Genomic DNA, 13094 nt, shown 5'->3' with positions numbered 1-13094 from the left:
AGGCCAAGTAAATTTGTCTGATGCAGTCATGCGCAGTAGAGACTGCATGAGGACAAACATACCTAGCCTTTAGGATCTGACAGCAAAGCAGAGAGGGTTGAAGAAGTGGACGTTGTGGGGGGCGTTGCCGGGGTGTGGTTGGGCGGAGCGGCTGTGATGAGGGGGCGTGACCGGAGGGAGTGCTGTGATGAGGCATGGCCAGGAACGGGTGGGCAGGCCTGGCCGGGACATGGCTGGGCGGAGCGGCCCTGATGAGGGGGTGTGGCCGGCAGGAGTGCCGTGACGGTGCGTGGCTGGGCGGGAACGAGCCATGTGGGCTTGGTCGGGTGGAGTGGGCGTGGCCTGAGAGAGTGCGAAAGAGGGGGAGAGAGAGCAAAAGAGGGGTGAGAGAGAGAGCAAAAGAGGGGGAGAAAAAGAGAGCAAAAGAGAGGGGTGAGAGAGAACAAAAGAGAGGGGAAAGAGAGAACAAAAGGGGGGGGGCAAAGAGGGTGAGAGAGAGAGAGCAAAAGAGGGGGGGAGAGAGAGAGCAAAAGAGGGGGGAGAGAGAGAGAGAGAGCAAAAGAGAGGGGAGAGAGAGAGAGCAAAAGAGAGGGGAGAGAGAGCGCAAAAACAAAATTTATGCTTACCTGTTACATTTATTTCTGGATATGGAGAGTCCACAACCTCATCAATTACTAGTGGGAATATAACTCCTGGCCAGCAGGAGGAGGCAAAGAGCACCACAGCAAAGCTGTTAAGTGTCACCCCCTACCTATAATCCCAGTCATTTGACCGAAGGCAAATGGAAAAAGGAATAACACAAAGGTGTAAATGTGTCTGAGGTTTAGAAAAAAAAAATAACTGTCTTAAATTTAAGGGTGGGGTCGTGGACTCTCCATATCCGGAAATAAATAAATTTATCAGGTAAGGATAAATTTTGTCCACAACGTCATCAATTACTAGTGGGAACCAATACCCAAGCTAGAGGACACAGATGACTAGAGAGGGAGATCAAGACAGGCAGACCTAAACAGAAGGCACCACCGCTTTCTCCTAAAGAAAGCCGCGGCAGAGGCAAAAGTATCAAATTTGTCAAATGTGGAAAAAGTATGCTGAGCAACCAAGTTGCAGCCTTGCAAATCGGTTCCACAGAAGCTTCATTTTTGAAAGCCCAAGAATAGGAGACGGCCCTAGCAGGGTTGGCTCCAAGGGGGGTCATTGGGGGGGCAATGCCCACCCAAATGGAATGCTGTGCCCCATCAAAATATTGATATGCTTTAAAAATAATATATAAAATAATACATTGTTATGTAATGCTGCATGCTGGGGGCAGAGTTAGCTGCTGAACTGTGAGGTTGCATCATGCATCTGCAAGGAGCTCCGTGTCTTAACCTCTTATTTGGAATTGGAAGTAAGAGACTTTTTAGACTTGTCTTTAACCCTATTAATTTTACCTAACTATCGTGAGTTACTCATTTTACAATAGACCATGATAAGAATATGATTGTATCATAAATATAAGTCTATAAATGGCTACCAGCTTCTATCAATGCCTCAAAAGTGCACTGTGATCTTAGGCCGGGGGCCTAAGATCACAGTGCACTTTTGAGGCGTTGATAGAAGCTGGTAGCCATTTATAGACTTATATTTATATGATACAATCATATTCTTATAGGTTCACAGTACATAGGTTGTATTAAGTAGCCTGATATCCGTTAGTTATTGTGAAACAGGTATAGCTAAATCTAATCTACAAAATTACCAGTACCTGAAAACCTAATATCCTCTCTGCTATTGCAAACAAAGGGGTTAATTGCATTGGGGGTTTGGGGTGTATGGCTGCTTAGGGGACATGATTGAGATTTGAGAATGAGTTTAAGGGTTTTGGATCATGGTGATTAAGGGGTGAATTGTTTTTAAGGAGCTATTGCACTGGGGGTCTCAAGTTTAATGGCTCTGTTTTAGTGCACTACATAGGATTTAGACTTCATTCTTTTACCTAGTGATATAGCACATATTCTCCAAATGTTAATAGTGGGGGATAAGCCAGCCAGAAGCTACACTTACCTGCAGAACATGTAGGTCTGCTCTTACTTTGACTCTCATACATGCTTTGTAAATGCGTGCCCCCTCATGAAAAAAAAATGCCCCCCATTTCATTCGTTCTGGAGCCGACCCTGGGCCCTAGTGGAATGAGCCGTAATTTTCTCAGGAAGCAAAACTAATTATACTTCTCAACCAGAGAGAGAGAGAAAGAGAAGTAGCAGTAGCTTTCTGACCTTTACGCTTTCCAGAGAAACAAACAAACAGGGCAGAGGAATGGCGAAAATCCTTAGTCGCCTGTAGGTAGCATTTTAGAGCATGCACAACATCCAAGTTGTGTAACAAACGTTCCTTATGAGAAGAAGGGTTAGGGCATAGGAAGGAACAACAATTTCCTGATTAATATTTCTATCTGAAACCACTTTAGGGAGAAATTACCGCCTTATCAGCATGAAAAATAAGGTAAGGCGAATCACAATACAAAGCCGAGCGTTCCGAGACTCTCCGAGCAGAAGAAATAGCAATAAGAAACAAAACCTTCCAAGATAACAACTTAATATCTATGGAATGCAATGGCTCAAACGGATCAGTAAAAAGTGGATGTGTCAGGGATCTCAGTAAAACAGTTACTGCCTGCCCACTATTCACACTCCTCACAAAGTGTGAAAAAGTTGAAAAACCGAAAAAGAAGATTGTGGGTGGCGCCAGTAAAGGCTAACTGTGGGAATAATAAATTTTGGGTATGAAATATAAGTACGAGTCACAATATCCAAAATTCCAAATAGAAATTTAATGTAAAAGAATATAAAACACAACTAAACCTATTGTGAAAAGGCAATATTTTAATGTTACCAAGCTCACTCAGCTCTAAAAACGATAAATAATAATCTTAAAAAACAGGTATATTAAATAAATGTCAATATTTTATTTTTAATACATAGACTAGTAAAACATTAGGACATTTCAAGTTAGAATTGCACCGGTGCCCCTAAAACTTTAAATAGTAGATATTAAAAAATCAAATTTAACATAAATTCCTAAAAAACAATTCGATATACCTTACATACAATATTAAAATCACAAATATCAAAAATTAAGGTGAGAGGTGATCCGTGTGATAAAAGTTATTAGAAGTATAATAAAGATGCCAGCTCTCAAAGTCCCTTTTAGTAACCTTGCAGCGATAGTATTAGTGAGATTCTGGTTTGCTCCTATTCCGGATAAACGAAATGAAGTTGCAACTTAAGATACTTTTCCAATTTGTTACATCAAATCAGCCCAGACTAGTCTTTTCAGTATTAATGCGTGTAAGATTAATCTAATAAGCTGGATAAGGGTCTCAGCGATATTGGCAAGCTTTTATATTTGCAGTTCTTACTCACCAAGTACCCCCTCGGTGTAGCACAGTCTGGTTCCACTGTTAAATAACCGCCGGGCTATCTCATCAACAGTTGGACTTTCCTCCTTAATTTGCGGTAAATGACGGTCAGCAGCTTCTTCGTTTCAACACTTGAAAATCCTCAAATGGTATAATGGTCCGTTTGTAGAAGTGCGCGCACTTATTTTGAAATAACCGCTCCTACCGTTCAACCAATCAGCCTTCCTTTTTGCTTTGCACTGATCCTGGCTTCTTGGTATATGGTTCTGGGAGCACAATAGTGGTACATACGGGCTCTCAATCAGCCTCTCCTTGCTATGCACAAAGCTCACAGGTGCTGGGAAATCAGTTCATCCACGCGTATCGGCTCTCGTGGGGCCTTTGTCAAGATAACTGTTCCCATGGTTTCTCTCCTAATAAAGGCTGTAAAATTAACCCCTTAGTGTTCAAATCACTTAGATCATCAAAATGATTTCTTTCTTAGCGGTTTTCATTTTCAAAAAAAAATTGGTATCTTTAATCCTTTGTTGAAGAGTTTTTTATTATTTTGTATTCCAGACTTGCAAGGTTACTATCAGTGATAAATGTATAATTCTACATATATTGGAATTTAATGCAAAACGTTCATCTCTTCACCCTAAATGCGAATTGCAACTCTCAGATGAGAATGTGATCTATGCCATTAAATGTAACTGTAATCTTTTGTACCTCGGTCAAACGAGTAGAAAACTCAGAGACAGGATTAGGGAGCATATCCTAAGTATTGAAAATCATAGGAAAGACACGACACTGTATAAACATTTTTATGAAAAACATCAGGGAAATTTAAATTGTATGAAATACTGGGGGATAAAAAAAGTGCATGGAGATGGGAGAAGGGGAGACATGGAGAGGAAGCTCCTTAGACAAGAAGCAGAATTGATCTATAATTTTGGTACATCCATCAGGTTTGAATAGTGAGCTTGATCTGAATAGACTTATTTGATTATGGCCTATGGTAACTAATCCCTGAATCCTAGCACCCTGTCTAGCCTGGTCTTTTTTAGATTTTATAGATTTTGATATTTTTTGGTCTGTCTCAATTTTATCTTATTAAGTATTCTAATTAATATATACTTCTCCGTTTTGGATTTATAATAACAATTTTTAATATATAATGAAATATATTTTAATATAGACTGATACTATTTTTTGTATATATAGGAACCAAGGCTGTTTATTATATTTATTATATTATATATTTTGTATGACATATGAATTTTAACTCATTAATTTGTTATATATGAGTGGACTATTGTTATTTAGTATAATTTTTTTTATATAAAATGTTTGAAGGCTCTCAGCTAGTATTATGTTATTTTTAGACTTAATCTCATAGTAATTAATTTATCTATATCCATTTTGATATTTATAATAGATATTCCAGTTGATTTACCTATTTTCTCCTTATTTAAAATGGACTTATCAAGAATGACTATAGGTGGTGAGAGTTGCAATTCGCATTTAGGGTGAAGAGATGAACGTTTTGCATTAAATTCCAATATATGTAGAATTATACATTTATCACTGATAGTAACCTTGCAAGTCTGGAATACAAAATAATAAAAAACTCTTCAACAAAGGATTAAAGATACCAATTTTTTTTTGAAAATGAAAACCGCTAAGAAAGAAATCATTTTGATGATCTAAGTGATTTGAACACTAAGGGGTTAATTTTACAGCCTTTATTAGGAGAGAAACCATGGGAACAGTTATCATGACAAAGGCCCCACGAGAGCCGATACGCGTGGATGAACTGATTTCCCAGCACCTGTGAGCTTTGTGCATAGCAAGGAGAGGCTGATTGAGAGCCCGTATGTACCACTATTGTGCTCCCAGAACCATATACCAAGAAGCCAGGATCAGTGCAAAGCAAAAAGGAAGGCTGATTGGTTGAACGGTAGGAGCGGTTATTTCAAAATAAGTGCGCGCACTTCTACAAACGGACCATTATACCATTTGAGGATTTTCAAGTGTTGAAACGAAGAAGCTGCTGACCGTCATTTACCGCAAATTAAGGAGGAAAGTCCAACTGTTGATGAGATAGCCCGGCGGTTATTTAACAGTGGAACCATACTGTGCTACACCGAGGGGGTACTTGGTGAGTAAGAACTGCAAATATAAAAGCTTGCCAATATCGCTGAGACCCTTATCCAGCTTATTAGATTAATCTTACACGCATTAATACTGAAAAGACTAGTCTGGGCTGATTTGATGTAACAAATTGGAAAAGTATCTTAAGTTGCAACATCATTTCGTTTATCCGGAATAGGAGCAAACCAGAATCTCACTAATACTATCGCTGCAAGGTTACTAAAAGGGACTTTGAGAGCTGGCATCTTTATTATACTTCTAATAACTTTTATCACACGGATCACCTCTCACCTTAATTTTTGATATTTGTGATTTTAATATTGTATGTAAGGTATATCGAATTGTTTTTTAGGAATTTATGTTAAATTTGATTTTTTAATATCTACTATTTAAAGTTTTAGGGGCACCGGTGCAATTCTAACTTGAAATGTCCTAATGTTTTACTAGTCTATGTATTAAAAATAAAATATTGACATTTATTTAATATACCTGTTTTTTAAGATTATTATTTATCATTTTTAGAGCTGAGTGAGCTTGGTAACATTAAAATATTGCCTTTTCACAATAGGTTTAGTTGTGTTTTATATTCTTTCACATTAAATTTCTATTTGGAATTTTGGATATTGTGACTCGTACTTTTAGATATATTTCATACCCAAAATTTATTATTCCCACAGTTAGCCTTTACTGGCGCCACCCACAATCTTCTTTTTCGGTTTTTCAACTTTTTCACACTTTGTGAGGAGTGTGAATAGTGGGCAGGCAGTAACTGTTTTACTGAGCTCCCTGACACATCCACTTTTTACTGATTTTTATTGTCTCACAGGTTAGGTTTGAACTCAGTTATTTGTTATTTACATTGTAACTTATATTTCTAAATCTCATATTCTCCATTCATAAAACTTAAAATGGAACTTTTTAAAACTAGGGAAAGCCTATTAAATCTAATAGATGAATCTGTTAATAGTGATAATCATTTGGTAGACTCTGCAGGGACTGATGGGACTCAGAATTGTAATAATATGAGTTTAGAGAATCTAGAGGGATTATTGATGAAAGAATTTAAGATTAACACTGAGCTAAAATTTATGGAAAAATATGTCTCTTTAAATATGGTCCCTAGAGGTTTGCGTCTCAAAAAAGACTGCACTTTCAATCTAAATGAGGCACATAAAGAAGAGTGGTATGAGATTCTTGAAAAAGCCTCTTTAGACTTGATAAGAGTAATAATTAAAGCTAGGACACTAGCTATAAAAAATATTAATGAAGACATAACGAAATTAAAAAACTTTTTAGAAAGTAAGAAAAAAGAGATTTCAAAAGACAAAGAAAGAGAATTAATTGATAAATTACAAGAACTTAAGGGGGATATACTCAAAACAAAATGGCACAAATACCGGAGAGACCAGGACGATTACAAATTAGAACCAAACACAAATAAAAATATGGGTAACATAAATGAGATTAAAAATGCATTGCTGTTTAGTAAAAGGAAAGAAAATAAAGAAGTAGTAGTAGAACAAGATTCAGAGACAAATAGATTATCTAATGAAGATGAGAGGAGAACTAATCCTTATGAAACTAATATAGGGAGTTTCCATAGAGAAGAGAATAGGAGAGATTACAGGGGAAATACAGAACAGTGGAAAGGAGACTTTGACAGAAGAAATCATAAACCTAGATACAACAACTATAGAGATAACCAGGGTCAGTACCATGTAAGATGGGAACCTAACCATATGGGATATTCCAACCAATACACACCCTATAGGGGTTATAATAATTACTCATCTAGATTTAATGGAAGACATCAGACAAATGTTAGACATGATAGGGAATACTATAATGGTAATGATAACCTTCATAGAAATTCGTGGAGAGAAAACAACTATAGGGGTTGGAATCAGAGAGGAACATTTAATGAAAGGGGGTGGTCTAATAGAAATGAACAATGGAGTCAATCTAATAATAAACCAGAATATAAAGGAGATAAACAACAACAACAACAACGAGATAATTGGAGAATACCGACACATAATAGATATGAGGCATTAGAAATTGACCCAAAAGATTATCGAACCACTCAACCCAGTACCTCCAATTATTTTTTAGATGTAGGCAGGGAGAGAACCCACGATCCTCCAAAAGGAAAAAGGAGAAGAGAGGGAACAGAGGGAGAGGAAAGGGAAGATTAGAACCTAGAGAGGAGATGCCAGAAATAGGAACTGAGACAGTAACCAAAGGAATCTTTAATATTAGTAACGTTTCACTAACTAAAGAACAAGAATCAATATTGAGCAAGGGCTTGTCATTCGCCCCCTCATCTAAGATGAACAAATTTGAACATCTTATTAATATAAACCAATTTATCAGAAAATTGACCTTGAAAAAATATTTTATTAAAAATCCAGTTTTAAAAAATTATCTAGAAGAGAAAAAAGATCCAGCATCAAAATGCTACATACAGACAGATTTTAGAAAACAATCAAATTTTTTCCCAAGCCATGAAAAAGGTAATTATATCGAGTCCTTTGAGAAATCAGTAAAAAAAGACTTAGATGAATTAGATATAACTGACACTAAGAGTATTAAATGGAATCTGTCCCTCAAAGAAAAAAGTTTACTAAAAGAATTACAGAATAGGAAAGATCTGGTGATAAACCAAGCAGACAAAGGTGGGGGGATAGTGATCATGAATAGCACATATTATTTAGAAGAAGCCCAGAGGTTATTAAATGACACCACCACATATAAGAAACTAAATGGTGATCCGGGTGACATCTATTTTAAACATCTGGAAACACTTCTTAATGATGCAAAATCGATAAAATTGATCAATGATACTGAATATGATTTTCTGCTGGTAAAAAATTTTAGGACACCAATTTTTTACTTTCTCCCAAAGGTCCACAAGAACCTAGAGAGACCTCCAGGGCGTCCCATAATATCTGGGATTGAAAGTATAACCTCGAATTTGTCGCAATATATAGATTTCTTTCTGCAGGGATATGTGAAACAACTACCCTCATTTTTACTCGATTCAACACACTTTTTAAATGAAATTGGGACAGTGAAATGGGAACAGAATATGATTTTAGTCACTTGTGACGTTAGTGCGTTATATACCAATATTGATCACCTTTTAGGCCTAAGAGCAATAGAGTCTTATTTACAAAAAGATGAAAATATGTTAAAAGAACAAGGTAAATTCATTTTGGAGTGTATAAAGTTTATTTTAAATAAAAATTATTTTAAATTCGACGAAAGATACTATTTACAAATAAAGGGGACGGCTATGGGCACAAGGTTCGCACCCAGTTATGCAAATTTGTTCATGGGGATCTTCGAGGAAGAATTTATTGGAAGATCCCCATGGGGTGCGAACCTTGTGCTCTATAGGCGCTATATAGATGACATGTTTATCGTGTGGAAAGGGGACCTTGAGCTACTGGACCAATTTATAGAGGATATGAACCATAATAACTACGGCCTAACTTTCACTTACAAATATAGTTCAAATAAAATAAGCTTTCTAGATATTGAAATTGAAATAATGGCTGGAGAACTTGTGACTAGGACCTTTTTTAAAAAAGTGGATACTAACAATTATATAGATGCAGAGAGTAACCATCTTGATACTTGGAAAAAGAACATACCCAAAGGGCAGCTATTAAGAGTAAGAAAGAATTGTACAAAATCTGAGGAATATGATAGCCAATCACGAACTATTATTGATAGATTCAAACAAAAAGGGTATGACAGCAAAAATATAGAAAAACTGGCAAGTGATATCAAAAAGGTTGATAGAAAAGATCTACTAAAAAAGAAACATAAACAGAAAAGGAAAAGTTTTAATGACACAAGTAATGAGGAATTAAATATACCAATAATCACTACCTTTTCGTCTCAACATAAACTTTTTAAGAAAGTGGTTAACAAACACTGGCACTTACTGCTAAAAGACCCTTTAATTGGCCCAAATATAAGCAGAAACCCTAGATTTATATATAAAAAAGCACAAAATTTTAAGAATTTATTGGCTCCTAGTGAGTTTAAGAGAAATAAAATGACTATGTTAAATAAAGGGATGAAGGACCTTGAAGGGAATATAATAGAGGGATTTTACCCTTGCCATTCATGCAAGTCGTGCAGATACAGTAGCAAATTGAAAGGTCTAGAATCTAGTAAAACAGGGAAATTATATAAAATTAATGGGATTATTAGATGTTCAGATGAGAATGTGATCTATGCCATTAAATGTAACTGTAATCTTTTGTACCTCGGTCAAACGAGTAGAAAACTCAGAGACAGGATTAGGGAGCATATCCTAAGTATTGAAAATCATAGGAAAGACACGACACTGTATAAACATTTTTATGAAAAACATCAGGGAAATTTAAATTGTATGAAATACTGGGGGATAAAAAAAGTGCATGGAGATGGGAGAAGGGGAGACATGGAGAGGAAGCTCCTTAGACAAGAAGCAGAATTGATCTATAATTTTGGTACATCCATCAGGTTTGAATAGTGAGCTTGATCTGAATAGACTTATTTGATTATGGCCTATGGTAACTAATCCCTGAATCCTAGCACCCTGTCTAGCCTGGTCTTTTTTAGATTTTATAGATTTTGATATTTTTTGGTCTGTCTCAATTTTATCTTATTAAGTATTCTAATTAATATATACTTCTCCGTTTTGGATTTATAATAACAATTTTTAATATATAATGAAATATATTTTAATATAGACTGATACTATTTTTTGTATATATAGGAACCAAGGCTGTTTATTATATTTATTATATTATATATTTTGTATGACATATGAATTTTAACTCATTAATTTGTTATATATGAGTGGACTATTGTTATTTAGTATAATTTTTTTTATATAAAATGTTTGAAGGCTCTCAGCTAGTATTATGTTATTTTTAGACTTAATCTCATAGTAATTAATTTATCTATATCCATTTTGATATTTATAATAGATATTCCAGTTGATTTACCTATTTTCTCCTTATTTAAAATGGACTTATCAAGAATGACTATAGGTGGTGAGAGTTGCAATTCGCATTTAGGGTGAAGAGATGAACGTTTTGCATTAAATTCCAATATATGTAGAATTATACATTTATCACTGATAGTAACCTTGCAAGTCTGGAATACAAAATAATAAAAAACTCTTCAACAAAGGATTAAAAATACCAATTTTTTTTTTTGAAAATGAAAACCGCTAAGAAAGAAATCATTTTGATGATCTAAGTGATTTGAACACTAAGGGGTTAATTTTACAGCCTTTATTAGGAGAGAAACCATGGGAACAGTTATCTTGACAAAGGCCCCACGAGAGCCGATACGCGTGGATGAACTGATTTCCCAGCACCTGTGAGCTTTGTGCATAGCAAGGAGAGGCTGATTGAGAGCCCGTATGTACCACTATTGTGCTCCCAGAACCGTATACCAAGAAGCCAGGATCAGTGCAAAGCAAAAAGGAAGGCTGATTGGTTGAACGGTAGGAAAAAAGGTTTGTTCCAGCCACCAATAGTTAAAAAACCTTTATTTCTTCATATAGGGTCTTTTGACAAACATACAACGTTTCAGACCTGCTATAGGTCCTTAGTCATGTATATGTATGGTTGAACGGTAGGAGCGGTTATTTCAAAATAGGTGCGCGCACTTCTACAAACGGACCATTATACCATTTGAGGATTTTCAAGTGTTGAAACGAAGAAGCTGCTGACCGTCATTTACCGCAAATTAAGGAGGAAAGTCCAACTGTTGATGAGATAGCCCGGCGGTTATTTAACAGTGGAACCAGACTGTGCTACACCGAGGGGGTACTTGGTGAGTAAGAACTGCAAATATAAAAGCTTGCCAATATCGCTGAGACCCTTATCCAGCTTATTAGATTAATCTTACACGCATTAATACTGAAAAGACTAGTCTGGGCTGATTTGATGTAACAAATTGGAAAAAGTATCTTAAGTTGCAACTTCATTTCATTTATCCGGAATAGGAGCAAACCAGAATCTCACTAATACTATCGCTGCAAGGTTACTAAAAGGGACTTTGAGAGCTGGCATCTTTATTATACTTCTAATAACTTTTATCACACAGATCACCTCTCACCTTAATTTTTGATGTTTGTGATTTTAATATTGTATGTAAGGTATATCGAATTGTTTTTTAGGAATTTATGTTAAATTTGATTTTTTAATATCTACTATTTAAAGTTTTAGGGGCACCGGTGCAATTCTAACTTGAAATGTCCTAATGTTTTACTAGTCTATGTATTAAAAATAAAATATTGACATTTATTTAATATACCTGTTTTTTAAGATTATTATTTATCGTTTTTAGAGCTGAGTGAGCTTGGTAACATTAAAATATTGCCTTTTCACAATAGGTTTAGTTGTGTTTTATATTCTTTCACATTAAATTTCTATTTGGAATTTTGGATATTGTGACTCGTACTTTTAGATATATTTCATACCCAAAATGTATTATTCCCACAGTTAGCCTTTAATGGCTCAAACGGAGCCTGCTGCAAAACTTTAAGAACAAAGTTAAGGCTCCAAGGAGAAGCAACAGACTTAAACACAGGCCTGATTCTGACCAGGGCCTGACAAAATGATTGAACATCTGGCACATCCGCCAGATGCTTATGCAACAAAATAGATAATGCAGAAATCTGACCCTTCAGAGAACTGTCTGACAATTATTTCTCTAGACCTTCCTGGAGAAAAGACAAAATCCTAGGAATCCTCTCCCTACTCCAAGAGTAGCCCTTGGATTTGTACCAATAAAGGTATTTTGCCATACCTTATGGTAAATCTTTCTAGTAACAGGCTTGCGAGCCTGAAACATGGTCTCAATGACCGGCTCAGAAAAACCAAGTTTAGACAGAACTAAGCATTCAATCTCCAAGCAGTCAGCTTCAGAGAAACGAGATTTGGATAAAGGAATGGACACCCTGAGTTAGAAGGTCCTTCCTCAGAGGATGCATCCAAGATGGAAGAGATGACATATTCACTAGGTCTGCATACCAGATCCTGCGATGCCACGCAGGAGCAATTCAAATTATCAATGCTCTCTCCTGTTTGATACGAGCAATGGCATGGAAGGAGAGCAAACGGAGGAAACATGTGCCAGACTGAAATTGCAAGGTACCACCAGAGCAGATTTAGACTTAACCGGGGGTTTCTTTGATTGCTTCACCTTGTTCCAAGACTGATTGGGCTTCCAAGAAGGACTTGGAATGTTCCTGTTTGGAAGAGGAAGACTTTCCTTTGAAATTACAAAAGGAGCAAAAATTACTCTGACGTCCTTTAGGTCTATTCTTCTTGTCTTATGGTAGAAAAGGTGCTTTTCCACCTGTAATTTTAGAAATAATTTCTGCCAGACAAGGTCCAAACAAGGTCTTACCCTTGAAAGGAAGCGCCAGAAGCTTGGACTTGGAAGTAACATCAGCTGACCAAGATTTTAGCCACAATGCCCTGTGGGCTACCACAGCAAAGCCAGATATATGTCCAACTCTCCACTTTGCACCAAATTTGGTACA

This window comes from Bombina bombina, chromosome 6, assembly GCF_027579735.1.
Source record: "Bombina bombina isolate aBomBom1 chromosome 6, aBomBom1.pri, whole genome shotgun sequence".
Lineage (NCBI taxonomy): Eukaryota > Metazoa > Chordata > Amphibia > Anura > Bombinatoridae > Bombina > Bombina bombina.
The sequence above is the reverse complement of the archived record's forward strand: the minus strand, read 5'-3'. Positions refer to the sequence as shown.